At 39.6% G+C, this 23,812-nt stretch overlaps 1 protein-coding gene across 1 annotated transcript in view; it reads right to left on the minus strand.

The window, feature by feature from the left end:
* UBQLN1 (ubiquilin 1) overlaps positions 1-23,812 on the minus strand; it is a 56,019-nt gene that overhangs the window by 31,480 nt on the left and 727 nt on the right. The gene's annotated exons all lie outside the window — the stretch shown is intronic.

Genomic DNA, 23,812 nt, shown 5'->3' on the forward strand with positions numbered 1-23,812 from the left:
GTAAACATATTTCATCCAGTTTTTCTGTCTTACCCCACCCCAATGCCAGCCTCATTCTACAACAGTGGCACCATATAGCATTTGTCCCTTTGTGACTGAAATACCTCACTCAGCATAATGTCCTCCAGGTTCACCCATTTTGAATAATATTGCATGAGTTCCTTGTTTTTCAATGCAGCATAGTATTCCATTGTGCGGTGGGAGTGGACTTGAATCGGGACACACCCCTGCATCTCTGACCCACGATCCCCATCTTCAGGTACTGCATTGCGCCCCCCCCTCCAGCTCTGAACTTTGGGACTGGCCAAGGGCTGTGCGCAGACGCAGTGAACGGTGGGAGTGGACTTAAATCAGAACTCAGTAGTTTTAATTACTGTAGCAGTATAGTAGGCTTTGTGATGAGGAAGTGTAAGGACTCCTACTTTTCTTCTTCAGTTGCTGTTAGGGTGCCATCGAGTCACCCTATGAATCACAGATCTGAACTTTGCTCTATCCTTATCATCTCTTATGCGCAAGAGCCCAATGTTACAATTTATCTTGCTGAAGGTCTTTCTCTTCTCTTCTGACCCTCTATTATTTCCAGCATGAAGCTTTTCCCAAGTACTGGCCCCTTCTAAGAATATGCCTTAAGTACGTGAGACCAAGTTTCACCATTCTCTTCTCTAAGGAGTACCTTGGTTGGACTTCCTCCAAGACAGACTTGTTTGTTCTTTTGGCTGTCAAACACCACAATTCAAAGACATCAATTCTTCTTCTGTCATCCTTATTCATGATTCCATTTACAGACGCATAGGAAGCAACTGAAAAGACCAGAATTTGATCAGAGACACTTTAGTCTTTAAACAGATATTATTTCTCTTTAGCACTACAGAGAAGTCCTTGACAATAGGTTTTCCCAAGGTAACACATCTTTTGTTACAGACTGTTAACAAGGGTGTTAACTGTGGATCCAAGTAAAATGAAATTGTTGACAATTTCCATCTTTTCCCCCTCTATCAGAACATTGCCTATTGGTGAGCACCACTTCTGTTTCTTCAGGGCATCTTTCCTTTTCATATGATGTCAGCCGATTACTTTTCTCTCTCTTGGAAGAAAAATGATGACATGCCAATTGCTTCTGGTAATACTGCCATTTTCATAATATTAAGTCTTCTGATCCATGAGCACAGTAACTTTTTCCATTTATGTAAGTCTCTCTGGTTTTTTTATGGTAGTGTTTTGTAGTTTTCTTTGTACAGGACTTTTGAATCTATGGTTCCATTTTGTGGTGTCAGGACTTTTGGAAATGGCTTTTCCAGCCATTGCCTTAGCCTCCTTTGGGGGTGGGATCTCCATCTGCTTCAACTGTAGGCATACGGTTTAACTTTTGATCAGTATCTTCTACATCATCAACAGCCTGAAGGCAACATGAGAAAGCTGGCCACACTGCATAGAGGCTGTGAGGAGGCATAGCCTTCTGGAGCCCTGGAGACAGGGCCAGAAGAGCTGGCTTGGAATTGCACTGAGATGAAGCTTCAGGATGAGTGAGGCAACAAGAGGTTTATTTTTGTTGCTGGACTTTCACTGTGTGATATCCTTTGCCTTGCCACCTCCCAACCTATTTTCTTAAATAAACTTCACAACTTTTGCAATGAATGTCATCCACTATGATTAGTATGAGGAGGTGCAGCAGTGTGGGGGACAATGTCTTACCACAGGATTGGTTTTATAACTCGTATGTTATTGATGAGGACAGTTCTCCTTTGTAAAGAGAGTGGAAGTCAGACAGGCCTTCCCACATTGCCCTTACTCTTTTTACAGATTTATCTGTAAATATGTCATCTTTTGAGTAGCCAGCCACTGAGTAGTCAATGTCATTGTTTTCATCTGATTAGCCAATGTCACTGTTTCCTTATTTTCAAAGTTCTCTTTGTTACTATACAGGAATCCAACTGACTTTTGTTTGATGATCTATGAAAGCTAGGACATGAATAGAGATAGGTATGCATATTCATGTTCACAAAAGTGTTATTTATAAAAGCAAAGAGATGGAAACAGCCTACATCTTTAGCAATACATAAGTAGATAAACTATGGCACATACAAACAATGGAACAATGCAACATTAAAAATTACCCAAGAATTTGCAAAACACTGCATACTATCTAGAGAATGTTTCAGTCAGAAAAGGACAAATACTATAGATAGTATACATACATTCTTTGATGGTTACCAGTGATGAGAGGGGAAGGGGAATGGGGGGAGGTACATTCATTCATTCATTTGATAAAAATAAGGCAAATTTATATTCCAGTATTTTCATTTCTTCATCTGAAATTTCCTTTTGAAATCATGATACATATTTCTTTTATCCAAAATAAGTAAATCCTACATAAAAAAAAAAACCAAAAAACAAAAACCAGACACTATCTGCATAATCTCTTATGGCTGTATGCCAGAGAGTGAACTGTGACTCACAGTGAGTGACCTTACGTTCACAAATGGAAGCCCTGCCCAATTTTGCCATCTTTCTATTAATTGTTTTTGATGTGTGCCTTTGATAGGAACCAACTCACAGCAGATCCTAAAGGTTTTCAGAGGCTAAAAAAAATATCACAAGGAGAGAGATTGTTTATATTTATCCCGATTCTATTACTGAACATCATAACACAAGGTTTTGTTAGCATTAATTAAGATCTTACTAAAGTACAAACATCAATCAATGTTACATGATAGCTACTAAGACAGCTTCCTTACAACAACTCGTGAGGATTTTATCCTTCATTCTTATTTCAGATTTTAGGGGGGAAACCCAAAATCTCTGTAAATATTCATTAAAATTAATAATTTTTTTTAAAAAGGATGTTTGACCAAAAACAACAAAAAAACAGCTGAATATCTCAACTTGTAAAATAATAAACTGCTGAGTCAAAATTAAACCTAGAGACCTAGAGACTTCAAGCACCAATCTACTCAAGAGTAATTTTACACTCTGTGAATTGATGCCTTTGAGTTGTGGTGCTGAAGAAGAGGCTTGAATATACTATGCACCTCCAAGAAAATAAGTAAATCTGTCTTGAAGAGGGTGAAATCATGTTTCTCCTTGGATGCTCGGATTCTAAAGCTCTGTCTCACATACTTTGGGCACGTGGCCAGAAGAGATCAGTTCTTGGAGAAAGACACCATGCTGGGAAGAGTTGAGAGGTACCACAGGAAAGGAAGATTGGGGATGAAACAGACAGTAACTGGGGCAATGGGCGTAGGTGTGCCAAATGGAGTCAGTGAGACTGGCTCAGGAGGCTTCAGAGCTGTTATACAAAGAGTCTCTATGAGTTGGAGATGACTCAAAGGCACATAAAAACAACATATGCAAAAATTTAATCTAGATATGTTTTTAACTTTAAACTCAGAAATCCCTTTCAGAACACTCATATATTGTTCTGAAATAAATGGCTAAGGTATCCAATATGCAATGATGGAGTATTTTATCCTATATAAGAACGTGAAGAAAGGCAGACTAAAGATACACATCTTCCTTATAGCCTTCAAATGTACTCTAAATCAGTTTTTTTAAGCTTTACTGAAAACTCATATTCATTGTAGCATTTTTCACCGAAGATAAAAGCAAATGAACAATGTAGATGAAAGGAGAAACAAAGGATTTTGCCATAAAGATAAATGAAGTCCCACCGTGTTCCAAAACATGGCTCAATATTGGCTAAATCATGCTGAGCTGAGTAAATCAGTCTCAAAGGGACAGTGTATAATACTACTTATATTAAGTAAGCAAATATACAGAAACCAAGATTAGTGGTTACCAAAACTACGGGAGAAAGGACAAACTGGGAAGGTTATGGTAACGTGTCACTGAATTTATGTTAATGGTAGAATGATTTGGAAAACAATAGTGAGATATATGAACAATGTAAAATCAGTATCACTGAATTGTACATACAGAAATTGTTGTGAAGTTACAAGTTTCGTTAAATTTTTACAACAAAAGCAGGGAGAGGAATAAATAAAGCACTTTGTTGTTGTTGGGTACCACCAAGTCAAGAATGACCCATAGCAAACCTGTATCTGCTGTGCCATCGTCACACTTCCTGAAAAATCAGAGCCCACTGTGGCAATCACCGCAGCAATCTACCTGGCTGAGGATCTTCCTCTCTTTTGCCGACCCTCTACTTTTCCAAACAGGATGTTTCTTGCCAAGAAAGAGCCTCTCCTAGCAACACGACTCAAGTGTGTGAGTCGAAGTTTGATCATCAAAGAGCATTCTTCTGGCTACACTTTCTCCAAGACATATTTGTTCTCTTGGCAGTTCATGGGATGTTCAGTATTCTTTTCCAAAACCACAGCTCAAAGGCATTAATTCTTCTTCCGTCAATTCAATGTTCAGCTCTCAGATGCACAGCAAGTGATCAGAAAGACTATGGCCTGAATTAGAGGTACCTTAGTCCTCAATGTAACATCACTGTTACTCAAGAATTTGGAGAAGCCCTGACTGCAGACTTTTCCAGTGCAATATGTCTCCTGATTTGGTGACTGCTGATATCAAAGAGTGTTAATGGTTGATCCAAGCAAGATGAAATTGTTGATAGTTTCAATCTTTGTTCCATCTATCATGATGTTGGCCTGTAGGTCCATGCTAAGAATTTTTGTTTTATTGATGCTGAGATGCAATCTGTACTACAGGTTGTATTCTTTGATCTTCTACAGCAAGTGCTTCAAGTTCTCCTTTCCATTTAGCAAGGTTGTATCATCTGCATAACACAGGTAACTTTCAATCCTGATGACACAAACTTCTGTACAAAGTCCAGCTTCTTGAAAAATTTGCTCAGCATCCAGATTGAATAGCTATGGAGAGAGAATGCAAATACAACCCTGACACATTCCTTTAATTTTAAATCATGTAGTGTTCTCTTGCTCTGTTTACAGAACAACCTTTTCATGTGTAAAAGTTCTGCACAAGCACAATTAAGTGTTCTGGGATTCCCATTCTTGTCAATGCTAGATATAACTTGTTATAATCCACAGTGAAATGCCTCTGCAGAATGAATAAAGCAGACATTCTTCATGTATTCTTTTCTTGTAACCAGAAAACATCTGACATCAGCAATGATGTCGCTATGGCCTCTTTTAAAATTTTACTTGAAATTCTGGCTGTTCTCTATGGACTTTTCTAGCCATTTTTAAATTATCTTCAGCTGTATTTGACTTGTTGTTATATGCCATCAAATCCCTTGAAACTCACAGTGAACCTATGCAAAGCAGCTCTAAAACCTGCTTATTCTGAGCCAGTCTCACTGACTCTGACACAGCTACCTTCATTGTCCTAGTTACTTTATCAATCCATCTTATCCAGGGTCTTCCTCTCCTGCACTGTCCCTCTACTCATCAGAGCATGATGTCCTTCTACAAAAACTGGTCCCTCCTAGCCACATGCCCAAGATATGTAAGACAGAGCTTCAAAATCCTTGCATCCACGGAGAAAATTGCTTTCACCCTCTCCAAGACAGACTTACTTGTTTTCTTGGCAGTCCACGGTATGTTCAAGACTCTTCTCCAGAACCACAACTCAAAGGAATCAATTTTTCTGTCAGCCTTAGTCAGTGTCGAACTCTCTGATGCACAGTAAGCAATGGTGAAGACTATGGCCTGAATCAGGTGCACGTTAAGTCTCTGGACTGACATCATTGCTTCTCAGTACTTTGGAGAGGCTCCTGACAGCAGATTTTCCCCATGCAATTTGACTTTTGATTTTCAGACTGCTGGTGCAAGAGTGTTGATTGTGGAGCAAGATGTAACTTAATAACCTCAATCTTTTCTCCATCTATCATGGTTCTGCAAATTGTCCCAGTGGTGAGAATCTTTGTTTTCTTGATGTTAAGCTTCATAGGAAAGCTTTCTGAAGCAAATGCTTCCGGTCCTCCTCAGTTTCACAAACAAGGTTGTGTCATCTGCATAATGAAGGTTGCGGATGGGTCTTCCTCCAATTCTGATGATACATTTCTCCTCATAAAGCCCAGCGTCCTGAATGATCTGTACTGAGTATGAATTAAAAATCTATGGAAACTGGTACATCAGTATTTCCTTACATGCAATATTAATGGTTGTTGCTGTTGTTATGTGCCATTGGGTTGCTTGCGACTCATAGTGACTCCATGTATAAGAGGCCTAAACGCCTTTCTATCATGTGCCAATCTCGCCATCTCAAACACACTAATTCCACCACTCCAGTCAGAGAACCAATCCATCTCATTGAAGGTCTTCCTCGCCTGCGACACCCCTCCACTCCGCCAAACATGATGTTCCTCTTCAAGGACCAATCCCTCCTTGCAACATGACCAAAGTATGTCAGATAAAGCTTCAGAATCCTTGACTCCAAGGAGTATTCTGGCTTACCTTCTCCAGGACAAACCTGTTTGTTCTCTTAGCAGTCGACGATATATTCAACATTCTTCTCCAGCACCACAACTCAAAGGCATCAAGTCTCTTTCTATTATCCCTATTCACTGTCCAACACTCCGTTGCACAGCATGTAATTGCAAAGACTACAGCCCGGATCAGGTGCACCTTAGTCTCCAGCCTGACACTGTTGCTCTTCAGTATTCGAGAGGTCCCTCACAGCTGAGTTTCCCAATGAAATTCATTTCTTGATTTCCTGGCTACTGTTACTAAGAGTGTTGACTGTGGAACTAAGTAAACTAAAACTGTTAACTATCTCAATCTCTTCACCATGCATATACTGATGCTGCCAATTGGCCCAGTGGTGGGAATCTTTGTTTTCTTGATGTTGAACTTCAATCCATATTGGAGGCTGCAGTCCTTGACCTTCTGCAGCAAGTGCTTCAGGTCCTCCTCAGGGTTGTGTCATCTGCATAATGCAGGTTGTTGATGACTCTTCCATCAATCCTGATGCCACACCTCTCTTCATTGAGCCCAGCCTCCTGGATAATCTGTTCCACATATAGATTGAAAAAGTATGGAGATAGGACACAAGCCTGAATTGTGGGGCCTCTGGCTGTGGAGAAAATTCTTCTCTCTGTTACCCCCAAGAAAAAAACTCCTGCCTCCTTCAGTTTCTGGGACTGCTGCCTTCCTAGGTGCACATAACATCCATCTTCAAACAATTTGTATCTGATCTGCTCTTTTCATAATCAGGTTCAGGCCACACCCTGCACTGATATGGCCTCATTAGCATATCAAAGAGGTTCTACTCAACATGATTCAGAATCATGGTGAACCCATGTGTGCAGAGTAGAACTGTGCTTCGTCTTTGTAAGAGCCTCTGAGTTCAACCCCAAACTTCTTTTGTTAGTAATTCAGTACTTAATTGTTTATACCATGCAGGAACTCTCCTTAAAGAGGGGTAAATAGAGTTCAATTGTCCTTCTATTACCTGGAAAGAAAAATACTTACTAGTCTAGTTCTGAGGGTCAAATGGTAAGCAATTGCACTGTCAATCCAAAGGAAAGCAGTTTGAATCCAACAACTACTCCACAGAAGAAAAACTCCTCCTGTGAAGTTAAAAACTCTCTAAAGAATCAGCTATAAGTTGGTCCCAACTCAGTGGCACATAACAACATTAATCTATTTTATATATCAAGATAAACACAATACTACTAAGCCAAAAGGGAACTCTGGTGGCCAAGTGGTTTGTTGAAATATGTCAACTGGTATGCTGTCAATTCCTGGGGCCTTGTATTTTTGGCCATTTCCTTCAGAGCAGCTTGAACTTCCTCCTTGATCACGATATGCTCCAGGATCATACACTGTTTCACGAAAATTTTCTGTGTCAACCAATTCTTTTTTAGGCAGTCATCAGAACAGAGCAAGGAAACACCGTTCAACACTGGTTCAAAATCAGGAAAGGTGTACTCCAGGGATACATACTATTCCCATACCTTTTCAATCTATATATGGAAAAGATCATCCAAGTCGTGGGGCTCTATGAGGAAGAATGTGACACCAGGATTAGAGAAGACTCAGCAACAACCTGAGTTATGCAGATGACACAACCCTGCTTGCCAAAACTGAGAAGGATCGGAAACATCTGGTGCAGAAGGTCAAGGACTGTGTTGTTGTTATATGCCGTCGAGTCGCTTGCGACTCATAGCGACCCTATGTACAACAGCCCTAAACTCTGCTCTGTCCTGTGCCAATCGCACCATCTCCGATACACCCATCCTGATTATCTCACTGAATCAATCCACCTCATAGAGGGCCTTCCTCTCCTGAGCTGTCCCTCCACCCTCCCAAGCGTGATGTCCTTCTCCAAGGACCTGTCTCTCCTCACAACATGTCCAAAGTATGTTAGACGGAGCCTCAGAATCCTTGCCTCCAAGGAGCCACCAGATTTAACCCTCTCCAGGACAAATCTGTTTGTTTTCCTAGCAGTGCATGGTATTCTCAATACTCTTCTCCAGCACCACAGCTCAAAGGCATCAATTCTCCTTCTGTCCTCCTTGGTCATTGTCCAACTCTCTGATGCATAACAAGTGATTGCAAAGGCCATAGCCTGTATCAGACGCACCTTAAAGTCTCCAGAGAGACACCATTGCTCTTCAGTACTTTGGAGAGGTCCCTAACAGCAGACTTTCCCATGGCAATGCGCCTTTTAATTTCCTGGCTACTGGTGCCAAGACTGTTGACTGTGGAGCCAAGCAAGCTAAAGCTGTGTACAATCTCAATCTCTTCACCATCCATCCTGATGCTGCCGATTGGTCCAGTGGTGAGAAACTTTGTTTTCTTGACATTGAGCCTCAATCCATATTGTAGGCTGCAGTCCTTGACACTCTGCAACAGGCGCTTCAGGTCTTCTTCAGTTTCAGCAAGCAGGGTTGTGTCATCCACATAACACAGGTTGTTGATAAACTGTCCACCAATCTTGACCCCACATTTCTCCTCACAGAGCTCAGCCTCCCGGATAATCTGTTCTGCATATAGGTTGAAAAGGTATGGAGATAGGATGCATCTCTGGCGTACGGCCTTCCCAATTCTGAACCAAGGACTGTAGCCTTCAATATTGATAAGATCAACATCATGATAGATGGTGAGGAGATATTGTTAATAACTTCTTGTTACCAGCATGCAGTAAATCAAAAGACAAACTATATCGGCAAAATATGCTGTCAAGAGACCTTTCCAGAGCAACATCATTAGTCTAGAGACTAAGGTACGCCTGATCCAGGCCATGGTCTTTGCAATTACTTGCTAAGGGATCAGTAAGCTGGACAATGACTAAGGATGAGAAAAGAATAGATGCCTTTGAGTTGTAATGCTGGAGAAGAATATTGACTATGGATTGCTAAGAGAACAAGCAGATTTATCCCAGAGAGGGTGAAACTTGGCAACTCCTTGAAGACAAGGATTCTGAAGCTCCATGTGACACACTTTGGGCATGCTGCAAGGAGGGACCAGTCCTTGGAGAGGACCACCATGCTTGGAAGGGTTTTCCTTTATTCCCCTGACTCTCAGCTTTCCAAGGAATAGCCTCTCCTGGCTACATGTACAACAGAACAAATTTGCCTGATTCTGTACAATCCTCAGTTTCTGTAGTGCTTAAGCCCATCATTATAACCACCATATCAAACCATATAGCTCTATAGGTAGTACAAACAGTTTGCACTCAACTGCTAATCTAAAAGTTGGTAGTTTTGAGGTCAACTCAAGAGTACCAGAGGGGGGAAAAGTCATGGCAATTCATTTTCATTAAGATTACAACCAAGAAAAACTTATAGAGTGCTAAGCTGTAACTCATTTTGTTGCTGGGTGCCAACAAGTTGAGTACAACTCACAGCAATCTCATGAACAGCAGATCTTTACCCTGTCCTATCCTACACCACCTTTATCACCTCTAACACATGAGCCCATTTGCTGCAATTACTGTGTTACTGTGTCAATGGATTTTGTTGAGGGTCTTCCTCTCTTTTGCTGACCTTCCACCTTTCCAAGCACAATTAACCCTTTCCAAGGAAATCTACCAACATGCCCAAACCATAATTTAGACCATTTTGAAGACAACTAGCAATACATTGATAAACACTTTCTTTTTCTGAACAAAGTCATGAAAAAGAAGTTAACTTTTATATTTTTTTACACTATTTAAATTCTCAAATCTTATCAATATTTCCCCACTACTTCCTGTATTTTTTTAAAATTAGTAGATGCCAGTGGCTTAGAGGGTGCAGTAAGTGTGTTCTTTGGAGGCAAGAATGATGAGGCTTTGCCTCACATACTTTGAACATGTTCTTTGGAGAAAGACATGATGGTGGGAAGGGTGGAGGGTCGGTGAAGGAGAAAGAGCCTTGACCAGGTAGAATTGACACAGTGACTGCTGCAATGAGCTCTTGTGTGTCAGAAGTTTGAGGATGGTGCAGTAAGGACGGGGTTCAGATCATTTGTTCAATGAGTCTTGTTCAACTTGATGGCACCTAACAACAGTGGCTTAGTGATATGGAACTGCAAAGCCAATGAAAAAGTGTGTGGTTTAAAACCACCAGCTGCTCCACAGAAGAAAGATGGACAGTCTCTTCCTATACTAGTCATTGCCTCTGAAAACCCACTGGAGGTTCAGGTCAGTTGATTTCAACTCTCTGGTACACAACAGTCTTTAACATATTTTAAAGGTTAAAAGAAAAACAAGTTCCTATCTTATAATGACCTTTTGCTTTCTTCATGTAAGATGTCCTTGAAGAAAACTTGTCTGACTTTGGGTGTTGGTGTCCAATACACTGAATCTATTCTTGAAATAGTTTTTCAATTAAAGTGAGAATCTAAGATAATTTCAAACTTTAAATTTTATTTTGGGTTAAGATAAACTCAAGAAAAATTTCAAAACTTCAAGAAGATAAAGCAAAATATTGTAACAAAATAGGCACAAAGATCAGGAGTTAGAAAACTAAAAGGAAAAACATACTTGGCATTCTGCAAGCTGAAAAATCTGATGAACAAATTAATAACTCAAGCCTTGAGCTGCAATACTGAAGAATTCTATGGGGAAAGTGTCAGATAAGGCATAATGTTGAGAAAAAATCCAAACAAGACAGGAAGAGAGAAGTCCCTCAATGAGATGGGCTGACACAGTGACTAGAAGCAGTCTATAGCACAGCAGAGATTTTAAGGTTGGCACAGCTCTGGTAGGGTTTCAATTTGCTACCTTCAGGAGCAACTCGACCTAACGTCAAAAACAGTCTTTAAGAAGGCAAATAAAAAATCAAGTCTTTCTCCCAATACTGAAAGGTTCAAATTATCTTTCCGTTAGCAGCCTACCTCAGAGTCAGCCAAAGAAAAGTGAAGGCAGCTGTGGCAGTGGATTCATATGAACAATCAAGTCAGTCACAAGGTTTGAACTACAGAAATAGGTAGCTGTTGTTAGGTGCTATCAAGTCAACTAGAACTCAAAGCAACCCTATGAACAACGGATTTAGACCTTGTCTCATCCTGGGCCATCTTCAAGCTTAAGACTGTTCTTGCAGTCACTGTTATCAATCCATCTTGCTGAGTCTTCCTCTTTCTCTAATCCTCTGCTTTTCCATCATGTCTTTTTCTGAGGGCTGATCCCACCTGACAGCATGCCCAATATTGCCTGTAGTGCATTACATGTTAGGTTGCCTTTATTCATTATCTTTGTCTCTAAGGCCCTTCATCTAAAACAGATTTGTTAGTTCTTTTGGCAGTTGATGGAATATTCAGTACTCTTCTCCAACATTATAATCCAAAGCAATTGATGTTTCTATCACCTTTACTCATTTCCAGATGTGTAATAATTATAGGAATTTTATCATTCCATTAATCAGTTTATTTCTTCACTTTAAAAGTGGTAATAATGGTACTTTCATCATAAAATTGATGTGAAATTTTTCTAAAAAAGTATACAACAGATATTAACTATTACTAGGGAGCTCTAGTGGCCAATTGCAAAATCAACCCAAAAAACAGGTGATTAAAGTTCACCAGATGCTCCAAAGCAAAACCCATTGGGGAGTCAACTATGAATTGGGTCCAACTCCATGGCAATGAGTCTGCCATTTCTAAACAGATTTCAAGTCAGGTTTGAAACAGGATACAATTTTTGTCAAGCTGTTCAGCTCTGCCTTGAGGACCTGACAGGTATGGCAAAGCTCTTTTAGTACTGCCAATTACAGAACCCACTCGCCACTGAGCCCAGGTGAAAGTCCTAAACTCTGGCTCCCTGGGAGTGGCAGTTTTAATTCAGCTGTCTTATACCAGTCTCTGGTTCTCCACTATCTCTTGAAAAGCATAGTTTTAAAAAAGAGAGTGATACATTCTAGGAGTAAACCCTAATATAGGGTCAAAAAGCTTTATCTGAAAATAGTAGTTCTGCCTCTATCTGTCCTTAAAGAAGTAACAGACACATAAATTTAAAAGCATGATGGGTTTGGCCCATCAGTTTGCCAACCCTATCATAAGGGATTGGAGGAAGACATGTCAGCAATTGGTATTATGCAGACAGCATAACCTTGCTTGTTGGAAGTGACTTGGGAACTTTAATACTTGCTGCAGAAGATCAAAGACTATAGCCTCAAATCGAGATTACAACTATCAAGAAAATAAGAATCCAAAAAGAAAAAAAAGAATAATCCAAAGCTGTGCTGCAATCCTGAAGGCACACGGTTTGAATCCACCAGATGCTGTTGAAGAAAGAGGGACAATCTGCTCCCCTCCTGTACCACTGGGATCCAATTTGACAGTAAACAAGAGATTCAAGGGTACACAACAAGAAAAAATATAAAGCAAAACAAAATCCTCACCACTAGACTACCAGTCAACCTCATTTTACTTGGACCCACAGCACAAGTCCACGGTTAACAAGTCAAGAAATCAAAAGACATGGTACACTGGGAAAATCTCTTGTCAAGGACCTCTCCAAGGTGCTAGGGAGCAATGATGTCACTTTAAAGACTATGCTGCACCTGATTCAAGCCATGGTCTTTTTAATTACGTCCTATGAATCTCTAGGTTGGACAGTACAGAAGGATGGAAGAATTGATGCCTTTGAATTGTGACATTAAGTGAACTGTATATCCCATGACTGCCAAAAGAAAAATCTGTCTTGATGGTAGTACAACCAGAGAGTCAAGGATGGTGAGACTTCATCCCATATACTTTTGGCATGTTGTCAGGAGGGGCTAATCCTTGAAAAAGGACATTATGATGGGAAAAGTGAAGAGAACGAGGGCAAATCCTCAACAAGATGGACTGACAGACAGTTACTTTAAGAATGGGCTGGAGCACATCAGCAATGTTAAGGGTAGTGCAGGATAAGTCTAGGTTCAGCTCCGTAGTTCACAGGGTACCTATGAAGACTTGTTGACTTGAAAGCACCTAACAATCACCAGAATAAGAAATGGTTCCTACAAGTTCAGATTGCTACATTTTTTAAGATCTTTTTGGGAGACTCAGATCAGAAGAATTAACAATGATAGAGAACCAAAGACCAACGACAGAGCCTCCCCACAGAGCCAGAGTGGAGGGTATTTATTGGAAGGGTAGGGAGTAGAGGGGAGACATCATAATTGGCAGAACTAAAAAAAGCTTTGTAACACTGGCTGGGAGGTCTTGAAGATGCTTTAGAAGTTGTTCTAACTTAAAAATTGTAACCCGTTTCTTTCCTGAATTATACTACTAGCTTATTTAATAACTTCAAAATCATGGGGGGGGGGGAAGAACAGCACACTATTCAGTGAACTGAAGAACTATTCCCTGTTTCTTACCTAAATTAGAAACTGTTAAAATTCCTTAATAATCTCCATAATCATGAAGAAAAAATATTTACCATCACATCCTTCACTGAATGTAGAGAATTAGCTTTTTTCCTAAACACCTCAAATTATATGACGTTCTATTCTTGAAAAAACTGACAGTTATTCATTTTCAATGTCTCATGGTTCAGCTAAGCATCCCCAGCTAAGAAAGGCATTCTAGAATTACAGTTTAGGTAGAGAGGAGTGAATATACTGGGGCTGTCAAAAGTTATGATTAGCAAAAGGAAGAGTGGAAGCTGAAGGAAAGGCAGGATGTACAAACCACATACCAACACTCAGTATTGCAGTCAACTTTTTTTTTAAATGTATTTGCTGAGGAAATATTCTTTGTCTACATTTTTCCAGTGTATAAATGTTGCTGATTGTCCTGGTAGTACACTTAAAAAATAGTCCCCCATTCTCTAGTGTTTCCTGTAAACTGAAAGTTCAATCCAGAGGTCAAGTCTGGGTGAATGACCTGAACCAAACACTGCTGGGAGTGCATTATATGTTGGGTTGCTAATGGAAAGGTCGGCAGTTCAGTCACCAGGAGCTCCATGGTATAAAAAAAGGCAGTAACTTGCTATAAAGTTTAACAGCCTCAGAACCCCAATGGAGGATCACCATGAATCCCTCAAGAATTAATTTAACGCTAATGGATTTGGTTTGGATTACACTAAGTTAATTCATTTGAAAGCCATTAACTACTATGTCAGGCTCTGGTGATACAAGGATGAAGTTCTTCCACAAACAAGGAAATAGGCACTAATATATAATCAAAAATGTAATTCAAAAGTATGAAAAATATTATTTAAAAAACAAAGAGGATGTAGGCTATTGTTGGTTTTAGGTCAAAGACAATGGCAGCTTGAAAGAGTCAACCCTCCATCTTGTAATTATCTCATTTTCTTAAATATTCCAATACACAACTCTCAATTTCTGTGTTTCTGGCCTCAGAATACCTTCACTCTTTTATAAACTTGGAACCTGAAATGGCTTTTGGTTTTGAGTCCTCTCTACTGATATTTTTTGTTTTAGAAATTAAATACAAGAAATCCTTAAAATACTTCTAACAAAAATAGCTGCTTTTTCCTAATCCGAAATAGTTTTACATTTTTGCAAACTCTCCTATCATTTATGTTGTTGGTATGTACTAATGAGTTGGAACCGAGACTTTTCAGCCGGTTTTCAAAGGCAGCAGATTGTACAGGAGTTGATTGCCACTGCCCATCTTTCTCTCAGAGCAGGTGGTGGATTCAAAACCTTTGGTCTTACAGCTCCTTTCCACTAAGCCACCATATTTGTAAATATGATACAAATAGATTTCTTCATGTCTATACCTGCATTCGGTAATTTCCACATTCTTTTGGATCATCTATCTTTCTTGGGAATGGGGACAAATATAGATCTCTTTTAGCCAGCCAGCCAACCAGCTGTCCTCCAAATTTCCTGGCACAAATTGCTAAGCACATTCAAGGCTGTATCTATTAGTTGAAATTTGTCAGTAGATTTCCCAGTGATTCCTGGGGCCTTTTATTTTGCCCATGCCTTCAATGTACCTTGAACTTTCTCTTTCATCACCACTGGTTCTTGTTCATATTGTACTTGCTGAAATTTCTTGGTGTCAACTAATTGTTTTCGGTACAATGATTCTGTGTTTTCCTCCATCTTTTGATGTTTCCTGGATCATTCAAGATTGTGCCCCTAAGCATCTATCAGTATTGCAACTTGGAGGCTTGAATGTGTTTTTCGTTCTCTCAGCTTGAGAAATGCTGAGTCAAGTTTTCTCTTTTAATTGACTCCAACTCTCTGCACATTTCATTTTAATGTTTAGCTTTAATTTCTTCAGCTGCCCTTTAAAATCTTCTATTCAGCTTTTACTTCAGCATCTCTTCCTTGTGGTTTGGCTTCTTGACACTGCAAAGCAATTTTCATAGTCTTCCAACATCTACTTTGGTTTTTTCCCCTCCTCCTTCTAAATGACCTTGTGCTCTCCCCATGGTATCTGATATCATCCATACTTCCTCTGGTCTTCAAACACTGGTCTTCAATGTCTCAAATCTGGTTTTGAAGCATCTGAAGCAAAGATGGAGAAACTTAGTTTTTCATACTTTGGACATGTAGCTAGGCAAGGCTACTCCTTGGAAAAGAACATCATGCTTGGAAAAACGGGGATGGGGGTTCAGTGAAGGAGAATACAACGTCCAATGAGATGGACTGATAAAGTAACTTCAGCAATGGGCTCTGGTGTCAGAGATGATGAGGATGGCACAGAACAAACAGCTCAGGGTTCAAGTTGGCTGGTGACAGGGTCTGTAGGGACATACTCGACTTTATAGAATCAAACAACGACATACATCCATTTACTCTTTTCCAAAGTTTCACATCTAATATGTAAAGATGCACTATTTGCTTCATTTTTGAGACAATTAGAGTGTAACACATTAACATCTGACAATTATAAAAAAAAATTATCTCACAGTACCCCTTAAAATGTTACTGGGGGACTCACACCGCATTTGAAAAGAATGCAAAAATGTTTAAATGTGAAGCACTATCACAATGACACAACACTTCATAACTTCCAGGATGGCTCTAATCAAAAAGATTGAAGATGTAAGAAAAATTAGGATTCTTTTGTAATGCTATTGTTATTGTTAGGATGCTACTGTTGTTGTCACGTTGGCTACCATTCACAGCAATTCAATGAACTACAGACATAAATAAACCTTGCCCTGTCCTGTTTCATCCTCACTATCTCTGATATGTTCAAGCCCATTATTACAGTCACAGTGTCAATCCATTTTGTTGAGGGTCTTCCTCACGTTCTCTGACACTTCCCGTTTCCCAGCAAGATGGTATTTCCCAAGGACTGGCCAGTCTTGATAACAGGCCCAAGTACCAAGTACGTGAGATAAACTTTGTCCATCCTTGCCTCTAGGGAACTTCCTGGTTATACTCTCTCCAAGACAGACTTGTTTGTTCTTTTGGCACTCTGTAGGATATTCGATATTCTCCAACACCACAATTCAGAGGCTTGATTCTTCTTCTGTCATCCTTACACACTATCCAAATTTCTGATGCATAAGAAGTAACTGCAAAAAATCATGGCTTGAATCAGGTGCACTTTATTTTTAAAAATGACATTGTTGCTCCTTAGCACCATGGAGAGGGTACTGACAGCAGATTTTCTTAATGCACCAGGTCTTTCAATTTCTTGAATACTGGTACCAAGGGTAATAATTATAAATCCAACAAGATTAAATCACTGACAACTTGAATCTTTCCTACATCTATCATGGTGTTGCCTACTGAGTGAGAATTTTTGTCTTCTTGATGTTGAAAGCCATTCATACTAAAGTCTTTGAAGTGTGACCCAGTAATTACACTCCTAGGTATTTAAAATCGAGAGAAATAAAAATGTCTGTCTATACTAATAGCAGTATTAATCATAACGAACAAGGGGTTGGTTAAATTCTTCAAATAAATAGAAGTAAAATGTTCTGTGGCTATCCTACTCAAACCCAGTGCCATGGAGTTGGTTCCAACTCAAGAGACCTTCTTTGGGTTTCCAAGACTTCTAAATCTTTACTAAAGAACACACCTCATCTTTCTCCCATGGAGTAGCTAATGGATTCCAAATGAAGACATTTTGGTGTGTAGTCAAATACAGTATACACTAAACCACCAGGATTTCTTGGCATAGCCACACAATGGAGTTTTATTTGGCAATATACAGTAAGTACCAATGGAACTACAATATGGATGAGCCTTAAAAACATTACGCTAAGGGAAAGCAGCCAGTCACAAAGATCACATACTGTTCAATTCTTTTAGCATTAAATATCTTGAATAGCCAGATGTGTAGACAGAAAACTGATGATGAGAACATACTGCACAGTGCAAATCTGCTTCCATTGGCAGTATGTGAAGCATCAGTTCTTGGTAAAACAGAGCATCATCAGAGAACAAAAGGGAAGACCCTCAAGGAAGCACACTGACACAGTAGCAACAGCAATTAGCTCAAGAACAGCATTTGTGAACATTGGACAGTATTTCATATACAAGGGCCACTCTGAGTGGCCGCTTGTTGTTTTTATGTGCCGTCAAGTCACGTGCGACTCATAGCGACCCTATGTACAACAGCCCTAAACCCTGCTCTATCCTGTGTCAATCGCACTGCTTCTGACACACCCATCCCAATTACCCCAGTTACTGAATCAATCCATCTCATAGAGGGTCTTTCCCTCCTGCGCTGTCCCTCCACCTTCAAAGCATGATGTCCCTCTCCAAGGACCAGTCCCTCCTGGCAACATGTCCAAAGTATGTCAGACGAAGCCCCAGAATCCTTGCCTCCAAGGAGTAGCTTGGTTAAATCCTCTCCAAGATGAATCTGTTTGTTTTCCTGGCAGTCCATGGTACATTCAGTAGCCTTCTCCAGCACCAGCTCAAAAGCATCCACTCTCCTTCTGTCCTCCCTAGTCACTGTCCAACTCTCTGATGCTTAACAAGTAATTGCAAAGACTATGTCCTGTATCAGATGCACCTTAGTCTCCAGAAACACACCGTTGCTCTTGAGTACTTTAGAGAGGTCCCTAACAGCAGACTTTCCCATTGCAATACATTTTTTTATTTCCTGGCTGCTGGTGCCAAGAGTGTTGACCATGGAGCCGAGCAAACTAAAGCTGTGAACAATCTCAATCTCTCCACCATCCATAATGATGCTGCCAATTGGTCCAGTGGTGAGAATCTTTGTCTTCTTGACATTGAACCTCAGTCCATACTGAAGGCTGCAGTCCTTGACCCTCTGCAACAAGTGCATGAGGTCCTCCTCAGTTTCAGAAAGCAGGGTTGTATCATCAGCATAACGCAGATTGTTAATAATCTCCCACCAATCCTGACGCCACACCTCTCCTCATAGAGTCCAGCCTCTCAGATAATCTGTTCTGCACACAGGTTGAAAAGGTATGGAAATAGGACGCATCCCTGGCGTACACCCTTCCCAATTTTCAACCATGCAGTGTTACCCTGCTCTGTTCTGACGACTGCCTCCTGGTCCAAGTATAGGTTTTGCATCAGCATGATTAAATGTTCTGGGATTCCCATTCTTCTGAGTCAGCCACAGTTTGTTATGATCCACACAAACGCCTTTCCATAATTAATGAAACACAGGTATACATTCCTTTGGTGTTCCCTGCTTTCAGCTAAGATCCATCTAACATCCGCTACAATATCCCTAGTACCACTACCCCTTCTAAACCCAGCCTGGACTTCTGGCAGTTCTCTGTTGATGTGCTGTTCCAGTCGTTTTTGGATAATCTTCAGCAGAATCTTGCTTGCATGTGAAATCAATGAGTGGCTGCTAGACAGTATCTAAAACCATGTGCATGTAAAGATGTCATCTCTTTATAATGTTAGCTAAAAACATTAAATATACCATGGACAGCCAGATGTATCTTGGAAGAAATGCAGCCAAAACTCTGAATGGTGAGACTCTGATTGTTTAGACATATCAGGAGATCATGGAAGGATATCATGGTTGGTATAGTAGCACCAGGAAAAAAAATTCTCAAAAAGAGGACACAGTGACTGAAAAAACTGGCTCAAACATACTGGTAATTGTTAAGGATGATGCAAGACCAGGTATTGTTCTGCTGCTTGGGTGGCCAGAAGCCACCCAGTATCTAGCAACAACAGGACTGACTGCTTGTAACAAACAGAGTGTGCCTTTTTAAAGGTACAGAGTTCTCTGTGGTCTGATGAAGTGTTCAAAAGTTAGTTACTGTGAAGATTACATAACTCTATGCATGTACTAGAAAACAATAATATACTTTAAAAGTACAAACTTGATGATATACAAACTATATTCTATTAAAACATTTTTTTTTTAAAAACCAAGCAATTTTTTAATCAAAATAGTTAAATAACAAGTTTGTCAGCAGTCCAACATTAGAACATTCGGAATAAGAAACACACAGTGATTCTGAAACTTTTTCTTTTCATGTTTATCTTACGACACTAATCTCCAATCAATTATTTCGGAAAAGATACTATTTAATACAAACAAAATACAAGGCACATGTATATTTTTAAACTTTCAAGAAGTCATTAAGAACATAAAAAGAAACACATTTATTTTAATGTTATTAAAACACATCAAAAATAGTATATAAAAAATAACTTACATACCTGCCTCTCCTTCTAAAGATAAAGATTTTCAGGACCACTTTCTCAATTTTTACTGACCACTTCTGACAAAGCACATACATAATCCAACATCTCTTTAGATCCCTGATGCAGTTACTGTTATTGGGTGGAGTCGAGTACAACCTATAGCGACCCTAGGAAGAATATGTCTGAACTCTATGCTGTGGCATGCTCACACTTTCTGACACATTAGAATCCATTGCTGCAGTCACTGTGTCAATCCACCTGGTAAAGAATCACCTTCTCTTTTGCCAACCCTCCATCTTTCCAAGCATCATGGTCATCTCTGAGGAAAAGCCTCTCTCCTAGCAACAAGCCTGACATATGTGAGCCAAAGCTTTCTCATCTTTACCTTCAAAGAGTACTCTGGCTGCAATTTCTCCAAGACATATTTGTTTGTTCTTTTGGCAGACCATGGGATGTTCAGTACTCTTCTCCAACACCAGCTCAAAGGCATCAATTCTTCTATTATCCTTATTCATTGTCCATTTCTCAGATGCACAGCAAGTAAGACCATGGCCTTATTGAAAAAGATGCACCTTGGTCCTCAAACTGACATCATTACTTCTCAATAATTTGGAGAGGCCCCTAACTGCAGACTTTCCCAGTGCAATACAGCTCCTGGCTTCCTGACTGCTGGTGCCAAGGGTACTGCTAAGTTTGGATCCAAGGTGAAGTTTTTGACAGTTTCAATTTTTTCTCTATCTATCCCAACGTTCCATTTCAGTCCAGTGGTAAGAAATCTTTGTTTTCATTTTTGGTGCAGTGGTGCACTTTTATCATGTTTTTGCCAAATGAAAACAGTTTATTTAAATTGTTTGCCAAACTGAACATAAAAATAACTGAACAACATAAAAGTAACTAAATACAGTCTTTACCAATTAAAATGTATCTTCTGGTCAAAAGTAAAATCTAATGCACACCCACGTTTATCGGGGCTTTGTTCACAATAGCAAGGAGTTGGAAACAACCTAAGTGTCCATCAACAAATGAATGGATAGAGAAACTGTGGTATGTCAGGGCCTGGCTAACCTGCAAAGCAGGAGCAGCAAAAGCCTTGTAAAAACAGCAGGACCACCTATCTTGGCTTGACCATCTGTTCTGCAGAAAACAACTCCAGGAAGCAGTATGCTAATGAACAGGGAATGACCAAAGGCCTCAGAATTCTAGGAATGTGATACCTTCTTGTTTTCCAATAGATATCATAGATGTCTTTGTTTTGTGTTGAGGTCTGGGAATGTTTGATCTACCAGATAAGAGATAATGCAATTACCCCTGCAGGCATGTTCCTAAGGTGTACCCTTGCCAAAATATTAAACTTGCTATTTGTCATCAGCAATTAGCCTCTCCGCATCTTCATTTCAATCTGGTGCCTCTTTTTGGTGGAATTCTCCGAACAAATCGGGGCTGGATCCCCAATAGTGGTATATTCACACAATGGAATACTATGCCACATTGACAAATAAGGGACTCATGCAATATTATTCAAAATGGGTGACCCTGGAGGACATTATACTGAGTGAAGTATCTCAGTCACAAAAGGATAAATACTGCATGGTGCCACTGTTGTAAAGCAGGATTGACCTCGGGGTTGGGAGGAGACTGAGAAGGATGGGTTCAAAAATGTTTACTGCACTGAAACAGATGAGGGAGAAAATGATTTAAATGGGATATGTGATTAGGTATTTTTGTCATGACTGGAGTCCAGAGCGAAGGCTGTATAGTGGAGTGGAGCTGGGGGGAGGGATTGTAAAACAATGAAAGAATTTTTCTTTTACTTTTTCAAGAGAGCATGTACTAGGGGGGAGGGTTGGGTGGGGAGAAAAGTGCAACAATGAATGAATGGAAATCCAAAGTCTCTGTAAATTTTCATTGAAATTAAGAATAAATTTTTTAAAAAAGAAAAAATCTAGAATTTAGAATTTTGATTTACCATCACAAAAAGTTTAAACACATAGTTCTTTTTGTGCAGTGAAAATGCTGAGAACAGTAAAGCAAGGGGAGCCCTGAAATACAACTCCTAAAATAATTTGAGCTCCGAATTATATGATGGATTCTCTCTCACACGAATAAAGAGGGAAGGAAAAAAGTGACAATGCCAAATGCTAGCAAGGATGTGGACCAGCTATCACTCTATCTATCACTGATGGGACTGTGGAAATTGTTAAGTGTAGTATCAACTACAAACCATCTTGCCCTATCCTGTGCCATTCTCATCACCTCTGCCACCTCATGCTTAAGTCCTTAGTCACTGTGTCAATTCACATAGCTGAGGGTCACTATTCTTTTCAAAAAGGTAATTTATTTTAAAACTAAGTATTTACCTTCCCTATGGCCTATCCATTCCACACCTAATTATTTAAACTATAAGAAAACAAAACATATTCACAAAAATAAGAACTGCACTGATTGGAAACTGTTCAGGTAACCCTGAAGAAGAAAATGGCTAAATATGTTATTATCAAGAAATGGAAAACTCAATAACCAAATGGTCATACCGAGAAAATGCAATTTAAAAAGGAGGAATTTCTAATATATACCATGGACAAACCTTAAAAACATGCTTAGAGGGAAAAGTCTACCCAAACCCAAAGAATATATATTGTACAATCTCATTGGCTCATTCTTTGTTGTTGTTAGGTGCTATCATGCACAACTCATAGTGATTCTATGAACAAATGATCTGAACCTCACCCTATCCCAAGCCACCCCCATCTTCTCTGACACACTCAAGCCCACTTCTGTAGTCACCATGTCAATCCATCTAATTGACGGTCTTCCTCTCTTTTTTCACTGACCTTTCCAAGCATGATGGAGATCATTCTAGGTAAAACGAACTTACTGTGGAAAAAAAAATTAAAACAGCGGTTGAAGGAGAGAGTGACAAAATTCAGAAAGTCTAATATTTTTTGTTTCGTAGGAATGCTTTCTCTACGTTTTAATATATGTTTGGGTATTTGCAACTCACCAAAAAATGCATTACAAACGAAAATGGACTGATAATTAGAAGGAAGGTAATGAAATAACAGTCACACAACTTAAATGATAACTGCAGGTGATGCACACATGTGTACAATCTCTGTACAATTCTTACAAGTTTCCTGTATATTGGAAAACAGTAAAAATTTTTACAGTAACACTGAGAGACAAAAAAAACACAACAAACAACTAAAACTTAAAAGAAACAGTAGTCAGCTTGGAGTAAAAGTTTTAGTTGATACTACACTGGACTGCTTAAAAAAAACCACACCTTTAGAAATTAGGTAAGTAATATTCCAATCATTTGTTTTAGGTACGATTCAGCTGTTAATAGTTATTACATAAACTGTACACGTTTTTTAAAAAGTGTTACACACTAATTATGGAGCAAAATAAAATAGTTTGCTTAAATTCAGAGATTCCATAGTAACTGAAAAATTTTAATTTCGGGACAGATTTCCTATCAATAAGCAATATTCCCAACTAATTCTAAGCTCATTTTCCTTCATTCAGTGTAATGTCGCTATCATCAAACAAGAACCTATACTGGTCTACAGTTAAGAAATGATAAATACCCAAATAAGAAAAGAGCAAGTCATCGATGAATGGAAGCCATTCACTTTACTCCTGAGAGCTGGTACCACAATTTAAGATCTGCCTGGCAGCCAATTATACGTCAAGAGTTTGAGTTTGCCCGTTTTAAGTCGGGAAAATAAGGGGAATTTTTGCATTTAAGCCCCAGAACCCACTGTGCACGGGTTTCCCTTCGCAAACTTCACCCTGCGAGCGAGCGGGTAAACAATGCGCGCGCCCTTCTACCCTCGTCCCCACTCGGGCCCGCGCGGCGCCCCGCCTCCACCGGCCGTCCTTTGTGCGGCG

This window comes from Elephantulus edwardii, unplaced genomic scaffold (genome assembly GCF_000299155.1).
Source record: "Elephantulus edwardii isolate Elephantulus edwardi_28Jun2011 unplaced genomic scaffold, EleEdw1.0 scaffold00353, whole genome shotgun sequence".
In the NCBI taxonomy this organism is placed as follows: Eukaryota; Metazoa; Chordata; class Mammalia; order Macroscelidea; family Macroscelididae; genus Elephantulus; species Elephantulus edwardii.